General features: G+C 41.5%; 1 long non-coding RNA gene across 1 annotated transcript; it reads left to right on the top strand.

Moving 5' to 3' along the window:
• Window positions 1-25703, top strand: LOC147918206 (uncharacterized). The gene is made up of 3 exons (XR_015553190.1): window positions 1-98; window positions 21291-21403; window positions 22993-25703. It is a non-coding gene; the product is annotated as an uncharacterized LOC147918206 (long non-coding RNA).
• The last annotated feature ends 411 nt before the right edge of the window (window positions 25704-26114 follow it).

Genomic DNA, 26114 nt, shown 5'->3' with positions numbered 1-26114 from the left:
AGGGGCCATGAGCACAATGGTGAGCCACATTAGACAAGCCCTGATCTTGGATCCTCTGGTCTAGCAAGGATTATCGGAAACAAGAGCCTCACAGAGCTGTATGTAATGTACAACTGTTTTAAGTGCTCCAAAGAAGATGTATGAGAGTCTATGAGCATAGTTAATGGGAAGCCAGGGGAGACTTTCCTTGAGGAACTGATGCTTGCTCTGAGATCAGAAGGCTGGGAGTGGGAGTGTCAGAAAGGAGAAATCAAGAGCCTTCCGGGCAGAGAGAGCGGGGCGTACTGGGCTCTGGTGCCTTTGAGGAACTTTAAGTCTAGTGTGCCTTGGGAAAGCAGAGATAGATGAGGAGCAGGGTGGGAGGCAGATGGGACAGAAGGCAGGGCCGACCCTTGTGAGCAGGTTACAGATTTTTGCTGAGAAGCCATCAAGGGCTTTTTAAGCAGTAGTGTAACAGAATCAAATTCATGCTTTAAAATGATCATTCTGGCTGCTGTGTGAAGAATGAAATGGAAGGGATTGAGAGAGGATTTGGGCAAAGTGAGGGACACATAGAGTGAAATCTGGAAACAACTATTGCAAAATGTCCGCATATCTGTAGAACTGACAGAAAGCCAAAATTCCCTGATAATTTTATAGCTGTTTTCATTTTAAGCCTGCCAATCATCATAGTTCAGAGGTTGTATGAATTAAAGTAGTAATAACGTCAAGACAGAAATGTTAAATGACTAGAATTTTCCCCAGATGATGAAATAATAATATTATGTATGAATCAAGGATAACTCCTAGGTTTCTGGCTTGAGAAATTAGGTAAATGTTTAATGTGACTGCCTATGCTCTCTCCTCTATTTCTCTTTGAGGGTACGTTATTCAATGAGAAGGAGCCATCCTGGTTATGGTGTTTCTTCAGTTGTTCAAGTTCCTACCTCAGCCTACATATTTATTCAATTTATTTTGTCATCCACCATATTGGAGATGATATACCTTTTTTTTAATGCTTGTATTTTTTTCTAAAGGCCTGTAAATATCATATTTTGGAGATTGCAGGAAATACCAAATTTAGGTACTTAAGTCATTATGAAAGATATCCTTCAAAATTCTCTGGTAGTTTATGACTCACTATAACTCAGGTTTATTAAAAGCATATTGAGACATTTCAAAAGTAGCATTTTAAACATTGGCTATTGTTTATGATGATGGGACAGTTGGAAGCAATCTGAGTATCCATTGCTGGAGAATGGGAAGGCAAAATGTGGTGGACAAAGAGGTTAGAAGGAACAGACTAGATGTCCACACAGCAAGAACTGTGTTTGTACACAGTTATTTCAATGGGGAAGATGGGGTTGAGGCTAGAGTATTTCAAACTCACAATAAAATGTAATTTCCTTACAAGATTTTAATACAGTAATTTATTCCTTCCCTCTTCCTTCTTTTCTTCCCTTCACTTACTCAGTTAATGATGTTTTTTGAGTCTCAGCCACTGGGCTAGGCACTGAAGATACTCTAAAGAATAGCATAGATGTTGTTCCTCCCCCAGTGAAATGGGGAGACAGACAAAAACAAATAATCACATAAATAAATATATGGGTACAAACTGTGATGAATTCCTTGAAGAAAAAACACAAGTTACTAGATTATAAAGAGGTAGACCAGAGTAGGCCTCTTTGACAAAGTGACATTGAGTTGAGACCTAAAGAACAGTATATCCTCAGGAGAAGCTGGGAGAAGAGTATTTCGGTCTGCAGGAATAGCATGTACAACAGACCCAAAGAGAAAAAGGGCCTGGTATCTATGAGAAAATCAAAGGAGGTTGATATGGATGCACATATGAGGGAAGGGGACCGGGGTACAAGATGGAGCTGGAGAAACATGTGGAGGCCAGGCCATTACAGGCCTTTAGTTCTTGTTACTAATCTTAGATGTTAACCCACAGACAATTGGCGTGTGTTGAAGGGTTTTGAGCCGGGAAGTAAAATGATTTAATTGACATTATAAGACTATGTCTTTAAAATCGTCCCATTTGCAACAACATGGACGGGCCCGGAGGGTATTATGTTAAGTGAAATAAGCCAGAAAGAGAAAGACAAACACTGTATGATCTTACTTATATGTGGAATATAAACCAACACATGGACAGAGAAAACGGTATTGTGGTTACCAGGGGCCATGGGGGTGGAGGGTGGGCACAAGGGGTGAAGGGAGACATATATGTGGTGATGGACAAACAAAAATGTACAACCAAAAATTTCACAATGTTATAAACTATTAAAACATCAATTAAAAAAAAAGACTATGTCTTTTACTGCTGTAAGGAAAAAGGGTTGGAATAGGAACAAGAATGGGTGCAGGAAGAACTATTAAGAGGTTTTTCAGGAATTGGGGTGAGAGGTGGCTTGGACAAGATAGAGGTAGTGGAGATGTAGAGAAGTGGGTGGGTTTGAGAGATATTCTAATGGTAGAATAATTAGATCTTGGTATTACGTTGGATGATGAGAGAAAGGTGGAATCAAGGATTACTCCTAGGTTTCTGGGTTGAGCAATTAGATCAATGTTGGTACCGTTTACTGAATGGGACAGTCTGGCAGAAGATCACATTCTCAAGAAAAGATCAGGGGGCCAGCCCCGTGGTGTAGCGGTTAAGTGCGCACGCTCCACTGCTGGCAGCCCGGGTTCGGATCCTGGGCACGCACCAAAGCACCACCGTCAAGCCATGCTGTGGCAGTGTCCCGCATAAAGTGGAGGAAGATGGGCACGGATGTTAGCCCAGGACCAGTCTTCCTCAGCAAAAAGAGGAGGATTGGCATGGATCTTGGCTCAGGGCTGATCTTCCTCACAAAAAGAAGAAAAAAAAACAAAGAAAAGATCAGGAGTTCCATTTTGGACGTGTAAAACTTCCTGTGTAGTTGTGTTACAGTTGCTTATATGGGTCTAGAGCTGAAAGAGCAATCAAGATTGGATAAATAAATGTGGGAATATAAAGAACAGAAAACATGTTTAAATTTGTTAGAATCCATGAGTTAAGCAAGAGAGAAAGTATATAGTGGGAAGAGAAGAGGCCCCAGGATGAAGCCCTGAGGATATCCAACGTTAGAAAAGGAAGAGCCAAAAAAGGACACTGAGAAGGAGAGTCTAGGAGAAAATCCTAGAAGTGTGGTGCCATTAAAGTCAAGAGAAGAGAATATTTTGAGAAGTGGTTGCTAACTGTGTTGAATGATGCTGAGATATTAAATAAAATAAGACTGAGAAATGTCCATTAAATTTGGCAACATGAATATTATTATGACCTTGAGAAGTACAGTTTGGGGGAAAAAGGAGGGACAAAGCCAGTTTACAGTAGAATTAATTGTGAATAGGAGGTGAAGGAGTAGAGGTAACATATGTACACGTCTTCCAAGAAGTGTGACTATGGGGAGATATGAGGGGTTAGTATATGGAGGGGGCCTGTTTTGGACACCTCTTGTGTGTCACTTTAAATCTTGGCTCCACTTTTTACCCTAGCCACTGTCTTGGTAAGCTCTGAGCAGCAGTCAATCAACTTCCCGAAGGTTTAACTTGACAATGCCTTGCCTTGGGCCCCTCCTACTTTGGGGCTTCTTTGCTTTATAGCTGGGAAAACCTGAGGGAACTTTTTGGCATTCATGCCTGTGCAACTCAGAAGCCAGGGGAGATAACATCCAAGGATGAACATTGACCAGAGGACAATGGGAGCTGATGGATAAATGCTTTCCCCTTTCCTCCCTGGGGTGGATGATTTTGACACACATTTCATATGTCTACTCAGAAGGACCCATGGGATGAACATCAGGTGGCTTTAAAGGTGGTAAAAGAAAATCTGCATCTATGTATTGGCTTTACTTCTTTCCCTGTTTTGCCTCTCTTCCCTGTGCTGGGATCACTTCTAGATAAACCACCTACCTGTATGCAAGCTTTCAACTCATACTAGAGCATGGTGGGAAGGATCCAGTAGAAAAGGAAAGATGAAGACACAGAAGAGGGAAGGGATAACTAATGGAGCAAGGCATTTGAGAAGGTGAGAGGAGATGGGACCCAGAGTACTGTGGAAAGACAGGCTGTTAAAAGGAGGAAGGCTATTTCCTCAGTTGTGAGAAGGGAGAACAGGTGAAGATGAATTTGGGGCAGATCTGTTTGTAGTTTGGGATTGTGCAGATGAGAGAGTTCCTGTCTATATTAGTCAGGGTTGAACTAGATAAGCAGATTCGGTAGGAGATTTTATATATATATATATATATATATATACATATATATATATATATATATATATATGTGTATATATATATGTATATATGTATATATATATATATATATATGTATATATATATATGTATATATATATATGTATATATATATATGTAGGACAACTCCAAAATCCACATGGCAGGCCATGGGGAAGGGCAGGCAGGAACTCTCAGGCATGGGCTGAAACATACACAGACAGACTTTCTTCTTAATCAGGGAACCCTCAGTTCTATTCTTAAGGCCTTCCCATTGATTGAATCAGCCTACCCAAAATATCTAGGATAATCTCCCTTAGTAAAAGTCAACTGATTATGGATTTTAATCACATCTGCTAAATACCTCCATAGCAACCCCTAGATTAGTGTTTCATTGAATAGCTGTGGACAGTAGCCTAGCCAAGTGGACACATCAAAAGACCATCACACTATCTATTTTTACCTCTAGAGCTGTCTTATCTAATAGAATATTTTGCAGTAATAGAAAAGTTTTATATCTGCATTGTCCAATACAACAGCCGCTAGCCACATATGGCTGTTGAACACAGTGCCTAGTGCAATTGAGGAGCTGCATTTTGAATTTTATTTAATTTTAATTAATTTAAATGTAAATAGTCATGTGTATCTAGTGGCTACTCTATTGGCATGCAGCTCTAGAATATAAGGCAGGGTCATCAGCTGAGGATATTATTGCCAACAAAAAGTAATAAGTTGGTTGATCAAAACTGGCCCAAAAAAGCGTAGCATGTTCTCATTTGCCCTTCAGTTTACACAGTGGGAATTTCTCAGTCACAGCTATCATCTCTGATACTGAACTTGCAGTTTGCTGGTATCACAGTTTGCAAACATTAACAGTAAACGTGAGATTGTGATTCTAGCTGAGCAGCTTACCTTGCAAAGAAGATGTGCATTCCAGCATGGAGCAAGCAATGGTTCGTTTCCTGTATGCACAGAGCCTCTTCCAGATGGCAAACTCATTATAAACAACAGCAGTCATGTACTGCATCGTGTTCTCTGATTAATGGGTTGCATTATATCTCATCAGCACAATAAAAACACATGTGGTAAGAGAAATGCCGTTTCTATGACAAATTAAAACTCAGTGGTTTCTTAAAAATAGAAAGCATACGGGCCACATTCCTCAAACACAATGCAATAAAACTCAACCTTAGCAGTAACAATAAAATTATTTATATTTGGAAATATAAAAAAATTATTCTAAATAATTCTTGAATCAAAAGAAACTCAAAACTGAAATTAAGATTTATTTAAATAAACTGATAGTGAGACTACTATATATTAAAACACAGGGGTGCAGCCAAAGCCACATTAAAATACTTTTCTTAGATAGCTTTAGAATGCCTTTTTAGACAACAAGAGAAAAAAATAAACATAACTACATATTTAATTTCTAGAAGCTGTAAGAAGAGCATCAAAATTATGAGACTGATGTGCTGCCTACTGCACTAAGGAGGCAAGTAAGAGCATCAAAAGTAACCCAAAGAAGATAGAACATAGTAATAAAGACAAAAATAAAAATGTTGACTTGATAAATAAAAGCTAGAGTTTACCTTTTAAAATATACACATTTCTGGAATTTTTTACATTAAAATAAGAGAAACTACAAATAAATAGTTTTAGGAATGAGAAAGTATAAATAAGGAGATATGGAAAAATTTGTATGACTATAAATAATAATAGCAAATACTTGTTGAGAGCTTTCTATGTTTCAGGCACTGCTGTTGAAATAAACTATGGTTAAATAAACTATTCATACAATACTGTGCAACTATTAAACAGAAAAAGGTAAATCTACACATATGGCATTGAAAGTTGTCCACAATATACTGATGAGTGGAAAAGGCAAGTTATAAAATTGGAAGCACATATGATCTCATGTAAAAAGTATATCTACTTGTATGTATCTATATTCTATCTGTATTTTAAAATCCAGAATAGTCTAGAGACAGAATTGAATCAGGGAAGAAAACTGTCGTATTCTACTCTATCCACTTCTGTATTGTTTAATTTTTTAAAAAATTGGCATGAATTACATTTTATAAGTAATAGATGATACTTTTAAAACCACTAAATATGTTAAACATAGTATCAGTTCCTGAGAGACTGCTGGTTGAACATAGTGTCCGAAGCAAGTCTGCTGTAATAGTTTTCCTTCTGCTCCATAAAACTTATCACCCACACTTCAGTAAGACATGCTTTGTCATGTGCCTGGCATATTTTATGGTAGTGTTCCTCAAGCACTGTCATGAACTAATGAATCTTCATAATGGCTTATGTTGATACGAGGAATAAATCTTGTGGTGAATTTCAGGATGTCTAAAAAGGTCAAGTTGAGATATGCAAGGACTGCAGGCTCTTGAGAGCTGTATCCGAGAAAGCCCAGGTAATCAAGACATTTTGGTGGCTGTGCAGGAGGGACTGAGGCTGTGGCCATTTTTGTCCAACGAGGTACAGGTATGGGAGGAGGCAGGTATTCAGATCCAGAGTTACTCCACTGCAAAGCATCTTGGACAGTCAGCCTGGCTTGGCACCCAGATCTGTTTTATAACTTAGCATGTTTTTATTTTTCTCTATGTTGATTTCATGACTGACTATCTCTTGCTTCTGGCATATCTATTGTATTCATTACATTTCTGGAATTTTTAAAGGTGTCCTGATAAAGACTTGCAATTCTTCCTGGCTGGTAGTGACAACTTTTGAAGTCACCAGCAAGCTGTTTTTCCACCACTGGGAGTATTTACTTTACTGTTCATTGACTGACTGACAGACTTACAGAAGAATCTTGAGCTTAAAGGGGACCATCAAGAATAAATCATTAAACAAAACTTTTGGAAATCCTATTATGCTCCGGATCTCATTTTCCGTGCCTTGGAGATTACCTTCCTCAGCAGTGGCACTCAAACTTCAGTGTGAATCAGGATTACCTGGAAAGCTCGTTAAACACAGATTGCTGGGCCCTACCAGAGTTTCTGATTCAGTAGGTCTTGGGTAGGGCCTGAGGATTTGCATTTCTAAGGAGTTCCCAGGTGCTGCTGCTGCTGCTCTAGAAAACCACTGCTCCAGAGTAGCTCTGTGCAATAGACATTTAATAAGAGCTACAAATGTGAGCCGCATACGTAATTTTAAGTTTTCTAGAAGCCATATTAAGAAAGTAAAAAGAAACAGGTGAAATCAATTTTAATTACATGTTATTTGACCCAATAGATCCAAAATATAGTCATGTACTGCGTAACGATGTTTCCGTCAACGACGGATCACATATACGATGGTGGTCCCGTAAGATTAGTACCGTATAGCTTAAGTGTGTAGTTGGCCATATCATCTAGGTTTGTGTAAGTACACTCTATGATGTTCACACAATGACAATATCACCTAACCACACATTTCTCAGAATGTATCCCTATCGTTAGGCAACGCATGACTGTATTATCATTTCAACATGTAATCAGTATTACAAAAGTTATTAATGACTTATTATATTATCTTTTTGGAGGATTAAATCTTCAAAATCTAGAGTGTATTTTGTACTCACAGCACATCTCAATTGGGACCAGCCACATTTCAAGTGCTCGGTAGCCACATGGCCAGTAGTCCCACGTTGGACAGTGCAGTTCATGTAATCAGTGTGTCTTAACCATTTTTCTGCCCCAATACACCTGAGGGATATGATACATTCCCAACAATAATAGTGACTCATTAAGGATACATTTTCTGTAAAATATATGAGCAGGCCAGCCCCTTATCCACTTGTATTAGAGGCTGATGGAGCTCTTAAGAGAAGATGAAGCATGCTGAACTCACTGAGGATGCTGTCATTTTGGCAGGAAGGTCAATTCCAAGTACAGCACAATATCCTGTGTACATTTACCTAAGATCTGAATCCTGTGGATCCATAGGATACATTTGAGGAGTACCTCAAGGACAATTAGGGCATCAACAGCATTCTTCTGGGACCTCTCTAATAGAGTGGATTCCAACTCCTCAGTAAGGAGAAGTCATATGTTCTTTCTACAACTTACCACAGAAAACCATACAACTTTGACATGGTAGGGGCTCCAGTACCCTAGCTGTGGCAGGAGAAGTAGTGCTCAGCAGATGCTTGGGGGAAGATGACAGAGCAATGGGACAGTCTGAAAGAAGTGTCCTTGTTCAGTGAATACATGTGAGGCACTCTGGGAACTTCTAGAAACACTTGTAGAATGGAACTTAAAAGAGGGGCTGAGGTCCCTATATATGCATGTGGGACAGAACCAGCAGCACCTGATTTATTATTGTTAGGGTGACCTCGTTATGTGCATGAGAAGAAAGACTAGCTAGAGGTATCAGGGAAGGCTACGTAGACCAGGTCAAGCTTGAGCTAGGCCTGGTGGTTCTGTATGTGTGAAGATAGAGGAATTGGGTAAGGGGGCTTCAGGCAGAGGAAACAGCTTGAGGAAAAGTCCAGGTTGGTAAGTGGCATTTTGGCAGAAGCAGTGTGTGCCTAAAGGAAGATAGGGATAGCTAGAGCTGCTAAAGATGGACAGGACAAGACCACATCTTGGGCCTGGAATATCAGGCTTAGAACTTGGACTTTGCATCATAGGAAATGGGGAACCCTTGAAAGTTTTTGAGCAGGGCAATGTCATGGTTAGATTATTGTTGTAGGGAAAATAATTTGGCAGCTGCATGTAGCATTAAATATTTTGAAAATAGACCAGAAGCCAAGAAAACCAGGTTTGTCGTGCACAGGAAGGGTAAGGGACCACCTGGACCTGGAACTAGGGTTGGGAGTGGAGGTAGAGTGAAGATTTGAGAGACTGCAGGAGGAGAACTGATAGCACTTTACCTGGGATGGTTGCAGGGGTAGGAATGAAGAAAGGAAAGAAAAAGTTTGAAAGACACATGTTGAAAAGGGATGAGGGAGCAGGAGATTGGGGAGAAAGGACAGAGAAGTGGGGGAGAGGGACAGAGATAGAGACAGAGAAAGACAGAGACACGGAGAAGTGGGGAGACAGAGCAAAGAGGAGAAGGAGGGAAGATACAGATGATATGAAGGCTTTGAAGCCAGCAGGTAGAGTAATGGTGATGCCTTTAATAGAAATAAGGAGACACTCAGAAAAATCTGGTTAACTTAGTTTAGTTAATGCAGGTCTTGAAATTGTCGCCTCATTAGGACCAAGCTTTATTTATTTATTTATTTATTTATTTATTTATTTATTTATTTATTTAAACTTTATTTTATTTCCCCCCCCAAAGCCCCAGTAGACAGTTGTATGTCATAGTTGCACATCCTTCTAGTTGCTGTATGTGGGACGTGGCCTCAGCATGGCCGGAGAAGCCGGGCATCAGTGCGCACCCGAGATCCGAACCGGGCTGCCAGTAGCGGAGCGTGCGCACTTAACCGCTAAGCCACGGGGCGGCCCAGGACCATGCTTTAAAACTGAAGACCAGTGGCCAAGTTTGTTCTAACCGTGACCCTTTTCTGGTAGTTATTGGGAGAACTGTGAGCAGCAGAACAGATGTCCTTTATGAGACAGTCCTACTCTAAAATGGTAAAATATCCCTATTGCTAGAAGACATATTCCACAGTCTTCTGCTAAGAGAAGGAGAGATGCCTAACTCCTAATCAGGTCAGCTAACCTTCAGAAAAGATTTTTAATTTGATCCAATGCAGATTTTGCCCAATCGTAGATTGTCTTTGGAGAAATAGTGGTTCTCTGATTCCTTTCCCAGCCCCCCAGGGCACCTTTTGTTGCTGACAGGCATTCCAGGTGGGTCTCCCCTATGCTGCCTGGGCACTAGCGGGTATGTCACACGATGCAGCTGTGGAAGCAGCTGGTCCATTTGTTTGATGCTGTCAGCCTCACATATCATCACATCAGACAGGCATTCTACAGCACTGCCAAGCGACAGAGTCGAAACCCAGACTTAGAGAAATGGCTAGAAATGATAGCAGAAATCATCTTCAGGGAAAAATCCAAGCCCTTCCTTCGCATTGTTGAGCCAAGAAGTAGGAGAAAAAGTACCGTACAGTAAAACGAATGGGGGAGAAAAGAATTTCCCATTTGTGCCCCATTGTGTCTATGGATCACATTTTGACATTTCATAACTATTTTTCGGTATGCTTTGTGGAAGGGAGACATTAAGGCATTTGAAAAACTTGTTTAAAACCCTGGCATTTGTCTGATAAGAAATTTACCCTTTTGTTTCCCCTGAAAGAAATCTAATAACTCCGGACTGTTGACAAACATTCCCTTTTGGTGTCCCAACTCCTCCTGAAGCCAAAATGAGGTAACTGAAAGTTTCTAAGTAAATATGAAATTACCCTAATTTGCATATTATTTGCATAACTAGGGATGCAGGGATTTTCTCCTCCTTCTGTGGGAGAAACCCAACCACAAGACCTTCTTGGATTTTATCTTGTATCTAATTTCCTGCCTTGGACACCTAGTGCTAAGAGAATTTTCCCAGACATACTGTAATCTGACCACCCCCCATCTTCCAGCCTTCCTTTAATAACCAAATTAAATTACTCATTCTTTATCCTGCACAATAGCAGGAAATCCTTTCTCTTTCAGAGTATTTCAGCAAAGGACTCCAGAGAGTGATTTCTTGCCACCTCATAACAGCTTCTGAAGGCTTCTGCTGCTCTCTCCTGGCTTTGCTCCAAGAAGATAGTTTCTCCTTCATTCCCTAAGGCATTGCTAACACAACCTAAACTGTAATGGTTAATCAGTTTCCTAAAGATGAAGATAGCAAAGAGAATTACAAAACACCACAGAAAAACATCAAGCTCTCAAATATCATGGTCCCCTTGAGTGATTCCATTTCACAATGACTCCTTTCTTCTCCTTTTTTCCTTGGGTTCTGGCTAGTTGTTGGAACTATTGTTTCACTCACGTCTTTGCTCATCCCCAAATCCCAGGCCACAGACTCTGCATAGGACAATGAAAATCCATAAATTAAAGCAAACTAACAACAACAAAAAAAACCGCTTCTCTTCCCCCGAAATCCAGCCAATAACTCTCTGCTTAAGGAAGACTCCTTTTTACTTTATTAAGATAGAGTTCACCTTCTTTTCTAACAATTTTCCCCATTGCAAATTAGCCTAGGCCTTATTTTAGACAACCAAAAATTTCTTTAAAGTCTTTTTAATAAAAAGAGGTATTTTCCTCTAAAGATGAATCAACCACTCCCATCTAGCAACAGCCCCAATCTGTAGGCAGATTTTGTTCCCAAAACAAAACTATTCTGAAATATTTACTTCTCTGCTGCATACAATTTCCTTATTTATATTCAATGAGACAAGAAAAAACAAAAAAGAATGGCTCTCTCTGGAATTAGAGAATCTGTAAAGGAGAAAAGAGCCAACAAAGAAATTCATTATAGATATCATTCAAACTCTTGAAACCATGTGAAGAAATATGGGTAATGGAAAGACTACATCCTTGGGATTCAGGCAGATGACAGACCTGCATTCAAATCCAAGTCCAATAACCACTTACTCTGTGTCCTTGGGCAAATTACCAACTTCTGTAAAACAGGAATAAACATATCTATAAACCACAGGTTGTTATGAAAATTGAGAAAGCGTATGTAAAGCACTTTATCTAGTAAAGCCTCAAGAAATATTTAGTCTTTCCCACCCCTCAGACTAGTAAACTGCTATTGTTAGCCAATATAAACCTGTGTCTTAAATACCTTAGGATTAACCAACTGAAAATGTTCCATTAGGCAGTTTAGAAGCCAACCCCATTGAACCTCTCACCTGTTCTCCTGTCTTGTTCCTTTTAGCATCTCTCCATCCTGCCTTGGTTCTTTCTACTCCCCATCCCCCTTTCTCCTTACTATCATTTACTCCTTGCTGTGCGTATAATGGGAAACTGTCCATTGGATGGAGCCAAAATATAATTAGTGCTTATTCTAATTATTGAATAACATTTTATGTTCCTTCTTTTTCTTAATCCAAGTAAAAATTTTAAAGTTGTGTTTCTAAGAAAAAGAGGAGAAATGAACTGGCTTTAAGTGTATTGATTTCAGTTGATTTTGGGAGTTGGGGATGGAGGGTTGTTGGTTCTAAAGAAGTTCCTTACCCTTGCTTTAAACCTCTTTGCTTCTTATTTTGTTTCATTATTTACTCTATAGTGACACATCTGCAGACTTTGTAGAACAAACACAGAGAAAACCACAATCTCTCTGCAGTTGTCCACCCAGGTATTAAAAACCCAGGAGTCATGCTTGATACCTCACCTTCCTTCCTACCCCACGGCAATCTGTCAGTAAGGCCTTTTGGCTCTGTTTCCAAAATAGATTCTGTATCCACCCACTTTTCTCAGGGCCACTACTCTAGCTTCCTGGATTTCTCAAAAAGCCTCTTAAGGATTGCTCTGCTTCTACCCCCCTAACCCCCACAATGTCTCCACAACAGCCAGAATAGGGTTGCTAGATTTAGCAAATAAAAATACAAGACACCAGGAGCCTGCCTGGTGGCGCAAGTGGTTAAATGAGCATGCTCCTCTGCGGCGGCCCGGGGTTCACTGGTCTGGATCCCGGGCACGCACCGACGCACCGCTTATCAAGCCATGCTGTGGTGGCCTCCCATATAAGGTGGAGGAAAATGGGCATGGATGTTAGCCCAGGGCCAGTCTTCCTCACCAAAAAGAGGAGGATTGGCAGATGTTAGCTCAGGGTTGATCTTCCTCACAAAAAAAAAAAAAAAAAAAACAGGACACCCAGTTAAATTTGAATTTCAGATTAACAATGAGTAAATTTTTTAGCTATATAAAATATTATTGAAAAAAAGTTTTTTTTTTTTTTTTGTTAGGAAGATTAGCCCTGAACTAACATCTGTTGCCAATCCTCCTCTTTTTGCTGAGGAAGATTGGCCCTGGGCTAATGTCCGTGCCCATCTTCCTCTACTTTATATGGGAAGTTGCCACAGCATGGCTTGATAAGCGGTGCGTCGGTCTGTGCCTGGGGTCCAAACCTGCGAATCCCAGGCCACCACAGCAGATCATGTGAACTTAACTGCTATGCCACTGGCTGGCCCCTAAAAATTATTTTTAATATTAAAAATTATTCGTTGTTTACCCGAAATTCAAATTTAACTGGGTATCCTGTATTTTATCTGGCAACACTAAAATAGAATAATCTCATTAAAAATGTAGATCAGATCACATCAATCCATCAATGACTTCCCATTGCTTTCTAAATAAAAGCCAAACTCCATGCCATGGCCTGCCAAGGCGTCCATGGACTGACGCTGTCTACCTCTCCAGCCTTAGCCATACCATCTCTCACTCTGCTCATCTCACTAGCCCTCTTCCTGATTCTAGACCCAGTCAAGTCCATTGGATGTGCCATTCCCTTGGCCTAGAATTCTCTTCTCCAGACCTCTATCTGGCTGGCTCCTTCTTGTCAATCAGATCTCAACTCATTTGTCTCCTACCTAGTGGACCTTTTCTGTCCACCCAGTCTAAAGCAGCTTCCCCAGCCATCTCTGTCACATCACTTGGTTTTATTTTCTTCATAACACATATCTCCTCTGAGATTCTCTTGTCTATTATCTGTCTCCTTCACTGAGCCACATGAGATCAAGGAACTTGCCCAGCCTTTTTCCTGCTACATTCCCAGCATTTGGAACAGAGTCTGTTACACAGTAGGTCCTCAATAAATACTTGTTGGACAAGTGGCTCTATCTCTTTAGTTGAGCAAAGAGGTGGGGTCCATCTAGCTTTGTAACATTACTCTGTCAACCTATGTCACTGGTTCGATCAGCATCTCTATCAGAACAGGTAGACGCAGCGGCCCAGAGAGGATAAGAGAAACTGCATTATTGCTTGTTGAATCGTATTTTTTACTTTGTTACTCAACTGTCTGAACTGACAGGCTAAGAACAAAATTTCCATGATCCATCTTTAAGTGAAAAAAGTTACAAAATGGTATATGTCGTATGACCGTTGTAATACTCATAACATAATAAATATTTGTTGAATGAATCATGTTTTTCTAAAACCGTGTCTATATACAAATGTCTGGAAAATGGTCTGAAAAAATAGACACACAAATGTAAAAAAAGTAAATATTCCTGGGAATGAGATTATGTGTCATACTTTTTCTTTTCTTTAAATTTTTGTACCATGAGAATAGAAGGCTGAGGGGAAAATAGCAACTTTTATACATTGCTGGTGGAAGTATGAAGTGATATAACCTATATAAAGTTCAATTCGGTAATACCTATCAAAATTTCTACCGCACAAACCAGAAGTTGACAAACTACAGCCCATGGACTGCTGTCTTTGTATAGCCCACGAGATAAGAATGGTTTTTACATTTTTAAATGGTTGAAACAAAAATCAAGAGATGAATGATATTTCACAACACATGAAAATGATAGGAAATTCATTTTCAGTATCCATAAATAAAGTTTTATTGGAACACAGCCATACTCATTCATTTCTATATTGTCTATGGCTACATTCACAACTACAATGGCAGAATTGAGATTGAGATAGAGACCATATGGCCTGCAAAACCTAAAATATTTACTGTTTGGCCCTTTACAGAAAACATTTGCCTATCTACTTATAGCAGAAACCCTTTGACCATTAACTACAGTTTGAGCAATGTATTTATATACTTGGACATGTGCAAAATGAAATGCTAACCACTGTTTATAAAGCATATAAATAATTTGGGAATGACTAAAATGTCCATTGTAGGACATTTAAGAAATTATGGTACATCCACACCATGGCATAATAGTGGCTGTAAAAAAGGATAAAGATTTGTCTTCAGTACTGATGCGCAAAGATATCCAAGACATACTGTTGAGTGAAAAAACTGCATATATCATGGAATTCTTCCATGTTGAACTCTGGGGGCACTGTTCACATTGTATCCTATGTAAAAGGCACCCCTTAGAGTTGTGCAACAGTAGCTGCCCTGATAATATGCCATTAGTGTGTCAATAGAAGGGAGAACGTGTACTGGTCTATGCTTACATTTGTATGCACAAACTTTACTCTTTGAATGTTAGGTGAGAAACTAATAATAATGGTTAGCTCTTGGAGAGGTGGGAGCTGGACTAAGAGGCAGAAGTGGAAGGGAGGCTTTTGACTACATTGCTTTTAATACCCTTCTTGATATTTAAATCATTGAATGTATCGCCTATTGAAAAATTAAATAATTTTTTTAAAAAATCAAAAAATATCTAGATAGGTCCTGGGTGATGCCTTCAGTCTTGCCTGAGTTCACTGATCTCCTGGCCTAAAGAGAGGTAGCTATCAGTCAGCCCAGTGCTGTCCTGCGCCTGCTCCTTCCTCTCCCCAGCCTGCATTCTGATTCTCTGTTCTCACTCCACTGTCTCCTACAGTTCTCCTCCTAACCTCACCACGCCTCCCCAGCCCTGTCCTCCCATCCTTCCCACCATCTCCCATGTACTTTGTGCTCTGTGAAACTCCTGCTTTGTAGAGACAAGCCCACCTTAATTCTAATCAACCGCTTGTGCCTTCCCTCTGTCTCTTGGCCCTATGGTTAATCTGGCTCTCAGTCTCCGAGGTCCCCTGCTGCCCTTTCCCAGGCAGTCCTCACCTCCTCTTAAACCCCTTCTTCTCCTCAGCAGTGAAGGGGGTGGGGTAGGATTTCCTCACTCCCCAGAACCATTTCTAGGCTGTCAAAATACAGGTGTCTTCCTTTTTTTTTTTTTTTTGAGGAAGATCAGCCCTGAGCTGACATCCATGCCAATCCTCCTCTTTTTGCTGAGGAAGACCGGCCCTGAGCTAACATCTATTGCCAATCCTCCTCCTTTTTTTTTTTTTCCCCCTTTTTCTCCCCAAAGCCCCAGTAGATAGTTGTATGTCATAGTTGCACATCCTTCTATTTGCTGTATGTGGGATGCGGCCTCAGCATGGCCGGACAAGCAGTGCGTCGGTGTGCGCCCGGGATCTGAACCCGGGCTGCCAGTAGCGGAGCGCATGCGCTTAACTGCTAAGCCATGAGGCCGGCCCCAGGTGTCTTCCTTTCTACTTCATCTTTTGGACTCCACGTCATCTATCCATGCTGTTCTCTTCAAATCCATGGTACTGTAGCTCCTGTCTGCTCACAGGCACCTCCACAATTCTTCACAGTGTTCTTTCTTCTCCCCATGCAGCCCACCCCATCATCCTCCATCACTCCACATCTTTCTCCTTCTTCTCCATGATGCCTCAGGCCTCCACAGGCTTCTCTGTAGAGAAGCAGCACCCTCACATCCTGGGCCTCCTCCTTCTAAAGACCCTTAGGGGATCCCCCACTTCTGAAATCCACACCTTTGACTTCTCCCTCTCTGATCACATCTCTCAGCTGTCTGCTCTTCTCTTTTCTCAAGTCCTTGCTCCCCACTCTGATCACCACAGAGAATGCTCAGTGCCCCAGTCCCCTCCATCTAACCTCCCATTGAAGCTGCCACACTCAGCCTCAGCCCTAGATCTTCTCACTGTGGCATTTCTTCATCACCACCTCCTTCCATTCCTTCTGTGTTGGAACTACAGACCAGGCTTATTCCGGAGTAGTACTGCCTGATTTCAACTTGTCATACACTCTGGCTTATCAATTTTTTATTCTTATTCTCTTATATCCCTACAGCATCACTCAAATGATTACTTCATCCCTATTTTTCTCCTTTAACTCTAATGAAGTGGTTCCCAAACCTTGCATTTTAAAATCACCTGGGGGGTGTTTAAAAGTCCTGGGTGCCCAGCATGCACTGCATACCAACTAAATCAGAATGTTTTGGGGGTGGGAACCAGATGTCAGTATTTTTTTTGATCTTCAGATGATTCCGATGTTCAGCAAAGTTTGGAACCACTACTGTAGTGTTTCTGGTTCATGCTCACTCTTAAGGAGGCCTTCAATATTGAGTATTGACAGAGCTTACATGTCAGGACTGAGCCTAAGGCCATTTTTGTCAACATGACAACCATTCTTTCCAGGAAATTCTTGTCTAGGGAGAAAAAGCTGTAAACCAATAAATAACTTCCCTATTTGCTCTGTCTAGGCAAATAGTTTGCTCATCTGGTCAAACAGCTCTCTTCTCAGGACAGTAGATTGTTTACCTGGGCAAACAGTTCACTTAAACAACTGTTTACTTACCCAAGACTTGACCTTCACCTTGCTGTGTCCGCCAATACTAAACTACCATGTTCTGAATTTTGCTCAATCCCAATCAGATCTCCCCTTAAAAGACCCACCTTAAATCATTTGAACTCAGATCCCCAAATCCTGTAAATATCCTTCTCTTAGCTTTGCTTGATTAACAGGTTTTTCTGTGGTCTTTTGGGGGAAGTGGCTTTTGATAATGTAACTTCACTGGCCCTTTATCTGCACTCTCATTTCACTCCTTTAGGCTAGGAGGAAGAGGTTTCTGACCTTGGTCATATGAATTCCATCCTTTCCTGTAAATCCTGATCTCCTAGTCATTCTCTCCTTTGGAACGTTCCCCTCTGTCTAGGAAAACCTCTCTCGTCTTCTTTTACTCACACATTCACAATACTTCCGACACCAGATGTGTGGGTTTTCCACACATCAAACAATCCTCTACAACACCAGCTGGGTGTCTTATAATTCAATTCAATTCTGACACTATCTACCTGGAGATAGCATCAGATCCCACAAGTTAAGGGCTCAGTCCCACAAGACTTTCCCCACTTCAGATGCTTATCTCAAGTTCCAGGTTGTCACCTGTACCTCTGACCGATGGGCTGTAAATTGGGATTCCCACAACCCCTTACTTGGATTTGATAATTTGCTAAAATGGATCACAGAATTCAGAGGAGTGCTTATTTATGTTTACCAGTTTATTACAAAGAATATAATAGGGATACAGATTAACAGCCAGATGAAGAGATACATAGGGGCAAGGTGTGTGGGAAGGGGCACACACTACTCTCCCAGTACTTCCATGAACCTGGAAGGTCTCTGAACCCCATACTTTTGGGATTTTTATGGAGGCTTCCTCACATAGGCATGATCGATCATTAACCCAGTCTCTAGTCACTTCCCTTCCTGGAGGATGGGAGGTGGAGTGAAAAGTTCCAAGCTTCTCGACATGGCTTGGTCTTTCTGGTGACCAGCCTCCATCTTGAAGCTATCCAGGAGCCCACCAAGAGTCACTTCATTAGAACAAAGGACACTCCTATCACCCAGGAAATTCCAAGGGATTTAGGAGCTCTGTGTCAGGAACCAGGGTCAAAGACCAAATATTAGAACAAAATATGTTCCTAGTGTTCTTATCACTTAGGAAATTACAAGGATTTTAGGAGATCTGTGCCAGGAATCAAGGGCAGAGATATTTATTTCACATCCTCCCTTCTGACTCTTTTCCTCTTATCATCAAGTGGGCTGAGATTTGCCCAAATTGAAAAGACCTTTATTTGATCCTGACACCATTTCTCACTACAGGTTAATAATTCTTTCCTGTCCACATTCTTGAATATGTGAACTGCCACCACAGCGTCACTTTCCTGGGCAAATACATCTCCCCTAGCTCCCCTAGTTCTTCTGACTCACTACACAGCTGAACCTTTTCTCCCACATCTTACTAATGACCTCTTTATTGCCACATCTAATGGTCTTTCATCCGAGTTCTTTTTGATGACCCGTTGGATATATCACTTTCCCATTGTCACTCCCTCACGCTCCTTCTCTCACTTTCTCTCTCTCCTCTTTTCTAGTTCCTCTTCCTCACCCCAATTACCAGCTGTGAGTGTCCTCCCACACTCCAGTCTACTCTACACCCTCCCTGAAGGCATTCACTCTCATGGCTTCAACTCTCACCTCTAAGAAGAACTTCTACATCAGTAACTCAAGCACAGGACAGAGAAAACACTTCACAGACAAACACTTCTGAATTAATTTAATCAAGTAGCTGACGAGGATGAGCACATCATTTCTAGGGAGTGTCTCACAGGAGCAGCTGGAATTGCCAGCAGATCTGCATCTGGATGTAAACAGGGATTTGTGCGCAACAGTGGATCTGTAACCTGGAGCAGAGACTGTCTCAGTGGCTCTGTTTTCTCTTGGAGACCCCATGGCTCCATTCTAATGACTGGCTCCATTCCGATGACGGTCAGTCCATCCCAGCGGCATTGCCTACAGGACACCAGCCTAAGGTCTTTGGCCAACCCTCAGCATAATTGGAATGGAATTTACAAAAGGCAAATGGGAAATGCCCTCTTGAGAGTGAGATCTCAAGCCTTCACTCTCACCCTCCCTAATACTATGGTGGAAACACGAGTGATCTTTCTGCTGAAGTGAGGACACGGACTATCCTGCCCTGATGTAGTCATATCATAGGAACTCAATTAGAGATGGCAGAGAAATTCCGTAGAGGGCATGGTCCTGAGTTATCCCTGAAATAGCTCCAGAGACATTCAGAACTGCCCTCAGGCAAGTTGTATTTATGTTTTATCTACACATCCAGTAATCATTGTTTAACAAATATGTTTAAAGCGATATTTTATCAGGCACTGTACTAAGTGCTGGTGATACAAATGTCAGTACAACTTGTCCCCTGCCTCCAAAGAGCTCACACTCTGGTCCCACACAACCACATTTTAAACTAAACGTAAGTTAGTTACAGAGTTACACAGGCTTTAAGAGAGATAGGAACAAAGAACTATCATATTTGTAATACTGTTTAATGTTTCACAAAGTGTTTTCACATCATTACTTCATTTAATATTCATAACGTCCCACTAAGATGGGCAGAGAAAATAGTGTTGATTCCATTTTACAGAAGAGGATATCAAGGCATTAAGAGATCATGTGCAAAATCATGGGTCTGGCATATGGCTGAGAGCTGGGACAGCAACCCAGGTGGCCAGGTAAAATTCCCTGCTTTTGTCACTATCTCATGCTGCCTTCCTACCTCAGTTTCCCTGTGTGTTAAGGCAAGTGCTAGGCTGGATGTTTCTTTTCTATAATTCCTTCAACTATAAGATTCTCTGACTCTGGAACAAAGTCCCTCCCCCAGGGAGCGCCCAGTCCAGGAGGGACAGATAGGCCAAAAAACGAACAATGTTGTTCTTCTGCATACCTCCTAGTATTGTTGTGAAGATTACATTATATAACACACTAACCTAGTGAAAGCACTTTGTGATTCAATACAACTAGATGCAATGATCTTAGCACTTTGTATGTACCACTTTGTAGCAGGTATTTCTCCAGGTTCTCATTAGTTTTCCCAGTATCTGCTCTTCCAGGAGACTGCAGGGGTAGGGAGTACGTTATACTCAGCATCACTAAGAAGAGTGCTCTCAACATGGACTGTTGAGGAAACAATGAATAAGATGAGGCAAGCCGATCTTAGAGAGGGAGGGTGCTAGATCAATGCAGCGTATTCTTGTCACCTCAATGCACATTTTTGTTTCTCAAAGTACCTAGTTTAGTGTATTGGTGAAAATTCACAGTGGAGGTTCAATGACTATTTATCAAATGGTGGGGGTAGTTGAGTGGGGGAGAGGAGGAGGGCGAGGAGGCAGAAGAAGGAAGAAGAAAGGAAGGAGATAGAGCATCAAAATTTATAAAATGCTTCTATCTTCATAGATGTAAGTGCCAGGACTTAATTTGTCTTGGCATCCTCATATTTTTTCTAACGAACACACCGGTAACTCCAGGTCTGCCATAGGAAATCTCACGACAACATCATGTTCCAGGAAATCATGCTGTAGTCACTGCAGCAGCAGCCGTGGCAATACTCCCCCGCCTCCCCCCGTGACATTCCTCTGGAAGTCCAGAGCTTTGCTTTGTGTTGTTTTAACCTCTCTGGCCCAGGAAGCATTATTGGATGGAAACCCTCCACCCCACCCCCAGCCCTCAGTGCTGTCTGTGGTCAGTAAAGTAAATGCAGTTTGTGCCTCTTAAGAAATGTGGGACAGGAGACTGCGTGGAGCACTGCCAATACGACAGTGGAGGTGCGTCAGCAGGCTCGGTGACAGGTGGCAGAGGCCAGGGGCCTGGGGAATCACTTACAGTCACGGAGGTTTCTTTCTCTCCCAGCCTTTGTCTGCTGATGGGAATGAGGTAGCTGCCAGCCAAGCCACACAACGGGAGCTGGAGAAAGACGTCTTGGGCAATTTGCACACGAGTTTCCTTCTTTAAGTAACTACACAGTAAGTCAGTATCCCTGGGGGCATTTGCTTATTGGCTGCCTTATTAGTTTTGTGTGTGTGTGTTTTTTTTTAAGTAAATCTCTTAAGGACACTTCTCTTGGTCTTATATGCACTTGCTCAGGCTTGTCTTGTTTTTGTAATTGAAGTTCTACCATTTAACAGTTAGGAAGGAGCCAGCTTTGAATCTGGGAACAAGAGTGGCACAAAGTCTATGAGACAGTGGTTTCATTTTGTGCACAAGTATCAGAGAGAACGACTGCCTGCCATTATCGGAGAGAAGTTGGGGCTTGGATATGCAAAGTGGGTTCTAGCGGGCAGCCCCAGGGCAATCAGCTAATGGAGAGTAGGGAATGGCAACTATTGGAAAAAAGTGCAAACTAGGGTTGCCTCTCATCTGAAATATGGCATCTACATTGATCGTAAATTCTCCCCACATGGCCCTAGGCAATGGTGTGCTGGTAAACTGGCCCTTTGAAAAGAAAAAAAAAAAAGTGCTGGTTTGTAACATTAGCCAATTTTCATGGTGTGAATACTCCAACTAAGGCAAATTTCCAGCCACCAATGGTTGACTTGACCACAAAATTCCTGAATATTTAACATTCGGCTCCCTGGACTAAGAAACAAATCTCTACTTGCCACTTCAGGCCAGCTTTGGGTCCGCATGTCCAGCCCCCTAAGAAAAGATGGGCTTCAGCTTTGACACTTATTTGCTGCGTGCTCCTTGGCAAGTGTTTTACTTTCCCTAAACCACAGTTATCTCTTTTGAAAAGTGAGTTCATGTGATATAGTAGACACTGTTTAGAGCTTTTGCCAACCCACACCGTTCTTCTCTGAGAACTGCACCTTTCTCCCTCATGGTGCTGTTTTTGGATTAAGAGACTCTGTACCTGTGGCCGGAGCTGATTAGATCAAGGTGAACACTTGGATTTGGGAGTGGAGAGAAAGAGAGACAGGGAGAGACACAGAAGAGATCCCCTCCCTGCTGTTGCTGCGTTCCTCAATCTGCCTGTTCTCTAGCCTGATGGTTCGACTTTATCTTGGAGTCTGGGAGATACCCCAGCTGCTTCCAATAAAGTCTCTTCGCAGGCCAGTCCGAGTGGGAGTTTGTAAATTGCAACCAGTAGAGCTTTAAATAAGGCAGAAATGATCCTCGGGGTTTTCTTGAGCTCTGTTATTATACCAACGATTCTCAAAGTGTGGTCTCTGACCAGTGGCATCAACTTCAGGTAGGGACTTGTCAGAAATGCCAGTTCTCAGGTGCCACCCCAGACCTAGTAAATCAGAAACTCCAGAGGTGGGGTCCAGCAACTTGGGGTCCAGTTTTTACAAGCCTTCCAAGTGATTCTGAAGTGTGCTCAAGTTTGAGAACTGCTGCATTACCATTCTAAGGGCAGGGTTACGTTTTAGGCAAGAAGGCGTTTTCAGAATGACTGATGTGATTTTCTTTTCCAATTAATTTATTAGATTGAAGGCCAAAAGATGATTTTTTTATTGCTAAAAAAGTTAGTAAGTTTAATAAATAACATGTATTACTTTTACAACTTCAAAGAAATTATAGCAAATTTCCTTTTTTAAAATTTTCATTTCAGTGGACCAAGGCTGACATTTCAAAGATTAGCCTAAAAGAAGATAAGGAGAAGAAAGGGATGAAGAATGAAAATGCTGCCAATAAAGAACAGAAGTGGAAAATAAGCACCAGATCATTTCAACATGCTGAAGGCTGGAAGGAAATTCAGAACAGATAACCCAGATGCTGTGTGGTATTGCACTGCAGAGGATTTCACAAAATGTGCCATTAAACAGTGAAATGACTAATAATATCTGGCATTAGGAAACAGTACACTAATGGTCGATTTACATAAGTACAGTAAAAAGTGAAACAGGAAACTTTGACTTCATCCTGCATACCTCAAAGCACAGTTTTCACTGTTAGCTTTGGAGAGATGTGGTTAGATAGGATTTTTCACTGCAAAAATGATCTTCAATAGGCTGTTTCAATGGATAGGGCTCATTTGTAGGTTGGTTATTTGAAACTAACACTTTTTTTCCTATGGAAAATCATACTGTTGGAGAGCAGATTGCAGGATGGACAATGGAATCCTTAATGTAACTAAACTACAGTGCTGGTAATAGTGCAGGTCCCTACTAGGGCGGGTCCAGGAGAGGACTGGCACCTTAGCACTTTCCTCACCAGCCCCTAGAGGACAACCCCAGGGCTGCAGTTAGAGAGAGGGGCATGGTGGAGGGAGGGGAATCAGTGAAAGGGGGCAGTCTTCTGGTGCGAGGAATGGGGGCTCCCTTTGCAGAAGTGTCAACAGTAGGGGGACTAAGGATGGAGGGAGGTTCTGCAGTTAAGTGTCCATATGTGTGTTATTAGTAAGTTGGAGAACCAAAAGTTGGGAACTGCCCCTATTTGCTATCAGATGCTGTGCCTTTTGTGATGTCAACCTCTGAAGCAAGCTTGAAGAGCACAGTGGTTATGCTTGCTGGCTCTGCAGTTAGATGGATCCTGGTTTGATTCCCAATTCCACCCGTTAGTTACCTGCTGTGGACCTTGGGCTAGTTACTAAAACATGCTATGTCTTCGTACCCTCATTTGTAAAATGGAGATGATAATGATGATGATAATAATGGTGTTTACCTGAGAAAGTTGTTGTGAGAATTCAGTGAGATAATGCATGTAAAACACTTAAGACACTGAGCATTTAATATGTGTTAGATGTTGTTCAATGATCCTTATTCTTTTTGAAAAAGAAAATGATGGATGAGTTTAGTTAGAGAGGTTGATTAGCTAACACATGTGAGAAGTATAAAGAGGAGTTTAATGGTCGTAGGAAATTGCATCTACTTTCTTTTGTGAGCTGGTGACCCACATCTCTGAATCTTCAGAAAAGATCCCACCAACTGAAAGTCTTACTAGGAGTGTGTTCCAGAAGAATTTAGGAATTCTAGAGAAAATAAACATAGGAAAAATTTCTATAATAATTCATGGTGTAGAAGGGATGTTTATTATCGTAGTGGTTATTTCCTTCAATGTGACTGCTGTTTGAAGGTACTAGGATTTAAAAACAAGAACAAAATGAAGGAAAAACAAGCCCTGCCTAATAGTGCAGAGAAACTGCCTGGATATATTTAGTCGTGTGTCTTGCTCTTCTGACAGTCCCAATTGCTGAAAATATTCATGAGTGTGGTTTTTGTCTTCACTGTGCTGGGTAAATACAGATAATACATTGCCCTTCCGGGCTTTAGAAATGCTTTGAAAGGCCTGAAGAGTTACAGCTGTTTGGCTCTGACACAGGGTTTCCCAGGGCCTTTGTGGTGTGTGGGCAAAGCAATCTTGGTTATATGGCACTCAGAGAGTGTGCTGTCTGCATCCAATGTCATCTAGGTATCACTACCAAGAAAGGACCCCCCAAGCCACACTTGCGTCTGTCCCAGGGATTTGGAACACATTCCTGGTTGATACTTCTGTCTTCCAGTAGGGAGACTTAAGTAGCTTCTCCTGGTGATTCTCCTATTTACTGCAAATGATTCCATCCCAGTAACACATGCTTCAAGTCCAAGTATTTACAGAGTAAGGGAACAAACTTCAAAAGAACATGAATCCTTGCACCAGATGGAGTTTGAGAGCTCTCTAGCTATTTCTCTGGGTCTGTCCTGGTTTGCTGTACATCCTCAGGCACTGTAAGCATCCCAGGAGTGCCAAGATGATGGGTTCAGACTAGAGTGACCCCAAGGCAGTGGCCAAGTCATATAGAGACAAAAGCTCTGGACTCAGGAGACCAGGGATTCTGGGTCTGGCTGGCTCACTTGCGAACGTAGTCATGTGACTGCTGCTAGTTAAGCAGCAGCTCCAGTTAGGGTTCAATCTAAACAGTTGCCTGAAGATGGAGTTTGTGCCTAGAATGCTCCCCATGGATGCCTTGCTTTGAAAGCAATAACGCTCTCTGCCAACTCGCAGACAAACTCTGATAAGATGGTACCTGACAGTTTGCTTGGGTTATAAACCCCTCTTACGAGTACTCACAAATTTAATAAGAAGCAATAGGAGACTTAGATCATTAGCCAAAGAAATAAATCTTTATCGTAGAGCATTGAGTACAATGGCAGCCAATGTGGGAAATACTTTTGAATACACAGTCCTGCCTGGCAATCTTAAATGACTTCCATTATACTTGTCTAATTGGACTGAATTTTCTCTTCTGTAAAATGAGGATAGCAACACTTGACTTTGGTGACTCAAAAGGAGATATAATGACAAAAACAAATAATAGACATGAACTTTTAAAAGTGTTGACACCAGGGCATTTTATTGTAATTTTTAATAGGCAGCAATGCGGCCTTAAGGAAAAAGCATAACTCTGGAGTCAAGCGGATATGAGTTCTGGCTGCTCTGTGTTGGCTGTGTGCCAAATCATTGAACCTCTGTGAACTTCTGGTCTTTCAACTGTAAAATAGGGATGATAGCCCCCACCTCCCAAGTTAATTATGAAGATGAGTGAGAATGAGACACTGTCGGGTGCCCTTCATGGTGCTGGGCACCTGGTTGGCACCAATGAATGCTGGCAGTTATTATTACAAAATGTGAGGTTTTATTATCTACAAAGGGCAGTTATGGCAGGAAATCTGGTCTAGTCTCAGATTGATGGGAGGCTGAAGGAACTTTGAGGATCGAGGGGAGCTCTGGGGCACATCACAGAGTCCAGTCTTG

Source organism: Ceratotherium simum, chromosome 1, assembly GCF_057802395.1.
Source record: "Ceratotherium simum simum isolate JZ-2026a chromosome 1, ASM5780239v1, whole genome shotgun sequence".
Lineage (NCBI taxonomy): Eukaryota > Metazoa > Chordata > Mammalia > Perissodactyla > Rhinocerotidae > Ceratotherium > Ceratotherium simum.
Note: the sequence above shows the minus strand (reverse complement) of the source record. Positions and strands in the feature narration are given on the sequence as shown.